This window comes from Papio anubis, unplaced genomic scaffold (genome assembly GCF_008728515.1).
Source record: "Papio anubis isolate 15944 unplaced genomic scaffold, Panubis1.0 scaffold569, whole genome shotgun sequence".
Lineage (NCBI taxonomy): Eukaryota > Metazoa > Chordata > Mammalia > Primates > Cercopithecidae > Papio > Papio anubis.
This window is the reverse complement of record NW_022165910.1, coordinates 10,315-17,054: the sequence shown is the minus strand read 5'-3', so window position 1 is coordinate 17,054 and position 6,740 is coordinate 10,315. Positions and strand designations below refer to the sequence as shown.

At 39.7% G+C, this 6,740-nt stretch overlaps 1 non-coding gene across 1 annotated transcript; it reads left to right on the top strand.

Moving 5' to 3' along the window:
• The first annotated feature begins 4,650 nt into the window (after positions 1–4,650).
• Positions 4,651–4,754, top strand: LOC116273341. The gene has a single exon (XR_004181709.1). It is a non-coding gene; the product is annotated as a U6 spliceosomal RNA (small nuclear RNA).
• Positions 4,755–6,740: the final 1,986 nt, after the last annotated feature.

Genomic DNA, 6,740 nt, shown 5'->3' with positions numbered 1-6,740 from the left:
AAGAAAATGAAAACTGTTGTCTTCCCCTAGGATATTGAATCCAGAGTAAACTGAAGCTTTGTGTATTTCTTTTGTAGTGGTTTCCTTCATATAAATGTGAATAGAGTGATTACTGAATATCAGAGGTCTGGGCTAGAGGTAAGCCATCTCTTTGATATGCAGAGCAAAATGAAATGGTAAAACATCAAATGTTGGGATGTTTGAAAGAATTTCCTACATGACTTGTCAGGTCTTAATTTGCTCAGAGTAATGCCTTGGGCCTTCTTGTGTTGTTAATAGCCTTTAGGGGAAATTATGTTGGAAGCTGTATCAATCATCTGGCCTTTTTCTTGTTTCATATAAGATTCCCTGTACCCTTATCTTTCTCTCAGAATATTCTAGATTAGCTGTGTATTTGCTGGGCAGGCTTGGTAGTGATGCCTTAGAAGAACATGTTTCCTGCCCCTGTCTTAGTAGGCACTTTCCAAATAATAATAATAATACTTTGTGTTCTGAAACCTAATTTTCTTTCTTTCTTTCTTTTCCCCCAACTTTTATTTTAGGTTTAGGGGGTTACATGTGCAGATTGTTTTCCTTGCAGCAAGTAAATTGTGTGTTGCTGGGCTTTGGTGTACAAATGATTTTGTCACCCAGGTAGTAAATATCATACCCAATTGGTACTTCAAGTCTCACCCTCCTCCCACCCTCCATCCTCAAGTAAGCCCTGGTGTCTATCGTGGAACCTAATTTTCTATTTCTTTTTTTTTTTTTTTTTTGTATTACATTTTGACTCTTCACCTGGACACAGCCACATTGAGATTAAGGTATTCTCTGAATTAAATCTGGTCTGGTATTTTATGAGTAAGTTTTATAATTTCAGGCCAGGTGCAGTGCTTCACTCCTGTAATCTCAGCACTTTGGAAGGCTGAGACAGAAGGATCGCTTGAGCCCAGTCGTTCAAGACAGTCTCTCTGCAAAAAATAAAAATAAATTTAAAACCCAGGTGCAGTAGTGTGCGCCTACAGTCCCAGTTACTCAGGAGACTGAGATGAGAGGATCGCCTGAGGGCAGAAGGTCGGGGCTGCAGTGAGCCATGACCGTGCCACTGCAATTCAGCCTGAGTGAAAGAGCAAGACCCTGTCTCAAAAAAAAAAAAAAAAAAAAAAGTTTTAGAATTTCTACCTTGGAATAGAAGCCAAGTTGGGAACCAAGAGGTTAATCACTTAAATTCACCTGACAAATCAAAAACCAACTTGAAATCAAGTCGTTTCTCTTTCTTGCTGCAATGAAATTTAAAATATATATTGCCCTGGTTAAGACTATTTGTCTTGGATCAACATCATTCTAAAGAAAAGGGGTAAATTTGACAGGGATGCTTATTTTACATTTCTTCCCTTCACTTTGAGGGTGGTATCAGGTCTTGTTTGTCTTTCTCTCTCACAGCACAGTGCCTTGTGTGGGATAAAGCCCCCAACAAACTGAATTAATAAAAACTATAGATCCTTCTGTCCAGCCTGTTTGAGGAAGTATTTGTGTATCTCCTCCCTCCAGTAGTTTGGTTTGGTCAGCTCTGTGCCCAGCATCTCTGCTCAGAAGGCAAGGACAAGGGAGGGAATGAGGGACTGAAATTTCTTTGGCTGACTGGCTGGACGCAGTGGCTCACGCCTGTAATCCCAGCATTTTGGGAGGCCAAGGTGGGTTGATCACTTGAGGTCAGGAGTTCCAGAACAGCCTGGCTAACATGGTGAAACCCTGTCTCTACTAAAAATACAAAAATTAGCTGGGCATGCTGGCATATGCCTGTAATTCCAGCTACTTGGGAGGCTGAGGCAGGAGAATTGCTTGAACCAGGGAGGTGGAGGTTGCAGTGAGCTGAGATCGCACCATTGCAATCCAGCCTGGGCGAAGTAGCAAGACTCTATCTCAAAAAAAAAAGAAAGAAAGAAGGAAGAAAAAGAAGAAGAAGGAGGGAGGGAGGGAGGAAGGAAGGAAGGAAGGAAGGAAGGAAGGAAGGAAGGAAGGGAGGGAGGGAGGGAGGGAGGGAGGGAGGGAGGAAGGAAGGGAGGGAGAGAAAGAAAAGAAAGAAAAGAAATTCCTTTGTCTATTCTCATTAGCAGCTCATTCAGTTCCATTCAGTGAACACTCTGAGCATCTGCCCCACTTCAGGCCTTGCTCCAGATGCAGGATTTGCCAAGATGAGTGAGAGGGTCTGCTTTGGGCAAAGCTCTCTGAGCCTTGAGGTCTGTCTTCATCCCAAAGAATTTGCACTCTAGCAGGGAAGAGGGGAAACGAATGGACGAATGTTTATGTATCACTTGGGTTGAGGGAGCAGTCAATTATTCAGGGAAGGGAGAGCAAGGAAAGCAAACAAGAGAAGTGACAGGGGAAGGGAAGGAGGTTCCAGAATGGATCGGGTGGATAAGTAGCAGTCTTGAAGTGTGAAAATTAATACATGGTATATTTGGGGAGACAGCAAGCACTTTAAGGCATAGTTTCAAGTAGGGTTGGGGCTTAAGTTGTTTAAGTGAGAGGATTTTTTTTTTTTTCCTTAAGGCTTTCTACACGATTTAGATTGTGAATCTTTGGAGGATAGACTGCTATACCACCAAGCTTTCCTCAGAGAAGGAGATCAAAAACATTGGGAGATTTAAATGTAATGAACTAATACAGAACTATAAAGTGTGTGTGTGTGTGTGTGTGTGGGCCCGTGCACTTGCTAATTTCATTTCCCTTTCCTTTTCCTATCCACTCTCTGGCACATATAAATAATGAACTGATTAAAACACTCACAGAAGGGAAGAGGAGATAGGAAGAAGAAAAGTTTATGTTCATTCTAAACTCTCAGATGCTGTGATTTCAGGAGGGAAGAGGCTGTTTATAAATATACACACACATATAATAGTTATACTTCACATATATATAATAATTGTAATTCAAGATAGTGTGAATACTTGCAATGATACAGGTTAAATGCCATTAGAGTGATAAAAGCAAGGGACTACAGGATCTCAGAGAAGGAAAATCTCACCTTCAGCTATTGTGATTAGAGATTGAGAAGTAGCATTTGAATTGGGTCTTAAGCACAGATAGAAATTTAGTTGAGGTCATGGTAGTAGAAGTGCCAGGTATTATTCTGAGCACTTTAATATTCTAATTCAGTTGAGCCTCACAATGAACTTGTGATATAGGTATTATTGTTCTTGTCATTATTATTATACCCATTTTCCAAATTAGAAAACTATGGCCTAGAGAGCAGTTAAGGGACTTACCCAAAGTCAAGCAGTTAGTAAGTAATAAAGAGGGGATTGGAACATAGGTAGTTTTGGCTTCAGTCCAGTTAACTAACTAAACTACCACTCACATGACACAGGACAGAGGGCCTTCTAGGAGAAAGAAATGTCTTGGACAAAGAGCTCATATTTGGGAAGGGCAAAGTGAGTTGAAGGAGTGACTGAACTCAGTTTGGCTAGAAAGTTAAGGCGATAGGATCTGTGAGTATTGAGAGATGACAACCCTGCTTTGTTTTGTTTTGTTGAGATAGGATATCACTCTGTTGCCCATGGGGAAATGCAATGGTGCAGCCATGGCTCACGGCAACCTTGCCCTCTTGGGCGCAAGCAATCCTCCCACCTCAGCCTCGCAACTAGCTAAGACTCCAGATGCATGCCACCATGCCTAGCTAATTTTTTGAAAAATTTTTTTGTAGAGACGGGGTCTCACTGTTGCCTAGTCTGGCCTTGAAGTCCGGCCTCAAATGACCTTCCTGCGTCAGCCTCCAAAAGTGCTGGGATTACAGGCGTGAGCCAGCATGCCTGACCTGACCACCCTGTTTTGAATTGTAGACTTCCCATGCATCTTCCTGCTTCATCTTCCTAGTACTTTATGCCATTATCACATTTATTTAGTCTGTCTTCACTAGAATGTAAGTAGCTAGAAGTTTGGGTTTATTCTGCTTTGTTCACCGCTCTATCTTTAGTCTGTAGAAGAGTATCTGGCACACTGTAGGTTCCTGTTGAGTATCTGTTGAATGAATGAATGGCTAAGTTGAATCCAGATCGCTGAGGGTTCCACAATACTCTACCAATCTTTAGCCTCTTCGGGACCCCACATGATATGTGGGAAGCCACCAGTCAACCTTGATCATATCAATGTGTCATGTGTCCGTTCATTCAGTGCTGCCCTTTGGAGGAGGGGTGCTGCAGGATTATAGTGGAGAAATATAAAAACGTTGAAAGGATTCTGTGGTTTAAAATGCTTTGTTCTACTTGCAGTACTCTCAAGGAATGGCTGCTGATGTGGACTGAGTTTTAAGGGACTTCAGGAGGCATTGCAACAAATCTCATCCCAACCCTACTATAAATACCTAAAGTTACATACTGTTGGATTTCACTTCCTGTTATTAATCAGTGTTTTTCACTGAAACTCACTTTTTTGTTGTTAGCTCAGTATGCAGCATACTAGCTAACAAGCACATATTTCTACTGTATACAGGCTCTTGGACCAGACCACCACCATTGTGTCTTGCCTCCATAGGTTGGACATATTCTTTAACCTGTCTAAGCTTCGGTGTCCTAGCTTTGAAAAATGGAATAATAATAGTACTTTCCTCAATGGACTGACATGAGGATTAATGAGTTAATATATATATTTTTAATCTTAAAAGAGTGTGTGGTGCTCACTTTGGCAATACATATACTAAAATTGAAATGATACAGAGATTAGTGTGGCTCCTGTAGAAGGATGACATGCAAATTCATAAAGTATTCCATTAAAAAAAAAAAAGTCTGACACATAGTAAGGTATATAGAGACTTCAGATTGCTGGAAGGAATTCTTGGAAAGGAAGGTGAAAAAGAAATAAAGGCAGATTTTATTTATCTCACAGTTTGGCCAGAATCCTATGGCTAAAGATACCTTAACTTTACTGTTTTTAGATTCCACCATCACTACCCTGAAAGATTATTTTGGAGAGTGTTGTTGGATTTGATCATGTGGCATTAAAAATGCCAGATGACCGTATGTTCTCACTCATATGTGGGAGCCAAGCTATGAGAACACAGAAGCATAAGAATGACATATTAGACTTTGGGGACTTGGAGGAAAGGGTGGTGGGTGGTAAGGGATAAAAGACTACACACTGGGTACAGTCTACACTGCTCAGGTGATGGGTGCACCGAAATCTCAGAAATCACCACTAGAGAACTTATTCATGTAACCAAACACCACCTGTTCCCCAAAAGCCTATTGAAAAAAAGAAAGTTAAAGGTACTTTGGAGAAACAAACAATTAAAAAAATGCCAGATGACATCTAACATCTGATCTATAAGACAGTAAGAACTAGACAGTCCAGTTAAAATCCTATCACCTGAAAATATCACAGTCATGGGGGGAAGAAATGAGGGAGAGAAGGAAAGAAGGAGAGAAAGACAAAGGAAAGAAAGAAGGAAGGAAGGAAAGATTCTGAAAAAATGATGTTGTAAGCATCATTCATTTTATATAATAAAACAATTGAACAGTCCCTTGGATTTTGCTGTAAGGGACTTGACCTACTGAAGAATTTTTTCTTACTGTGATATTCTTAAAGTTTTTTAAATGAGTGAACTTAAGTTGAAGCTTCTCATACCAAGACAATTCTGATAAAACTGGAGTCCACACTCCATGGTAAAATTAAGCAGCCCTCAAAATAGTAAGAATGATTGGAGATTGGTGGCTTTCAGTGAAGCTTGGTGTATTCTGTTAAGCAATTATGCCAAGGAAAGAGATAATTGAATGTTATTGTTCAACTCCAGATGGAGATATTACTTTATTTTTATTTTGTCTGTATAGTCCACTGCTTCTGTCTACAAAGTATTTAAAGTGGCTCACATGAAAATAGTAATAACAAAATATTGAAATACAAGATCAGAACAAAGAGAAGGCAACTATAATAATGCTCAACCCTACTCCAGTTAGTGGAATCACTTTTCCAATTGAGTTTCCTATTTGTTGCTCTGGGTTTTTGAAAAATGAAAGGGCAGGGGAATCATGATCTGTGACATATTATTTCTCATTATGGAAAAGAAGGAGAGTGTGTTTTCCACAGGGAAAATAAAAGCTGTTCGAGCATAATTCTAAGAAGACATTTTCTGTAGAAGACATTGAGTGATCTGATTAGTAATTCACAACATTGTTATAGTAAGCGTAGTTTTGAATTTCTTGTGTCCTTTTCTTAAGGTAGCATTAAGTAAGGCTGAGACCCTAGTATTAAAATGCCATAAAGTGATTTGGTAGCCTTCAGCAGGATATACTTGAGCTTCATTCAAGGATAGCATTAGACATCCTATAGAAGAAGATGGATGATCTGGCCCTTTCAATGATCTTCTCTAAAGATTACTTCTCCCAGGAGGTCTCATAAAGAGCAAGGAGTTGGAGGTTTTATTTCCTGTCCAGGCCTGAAGAGCTGGTGCCACTAATTATGGAAAATCCACATATAAACATTGCAGCCCTGTGGGCAGTTGTTGGATTTTCATTGTGAAAGTTAAGAATCCTGAGGGTCTTCTGGCCTGCCTGAAAGGTTGCCCACCTTCCAGAAACAAACTCTTATAAATTATTATTGACTTAAAATTTAAATCCCCAAAGTGCTTAGATAAGATAAAAATATTTCTTAACTATGATGGTTAAAAAGCAACTATATTTATCTATGTCACATAAGTAGATAATATTATATGAGGAGAATGTTTATATTGTCAGCTATTGTGTGCTTCACATTCATACAACTCATGT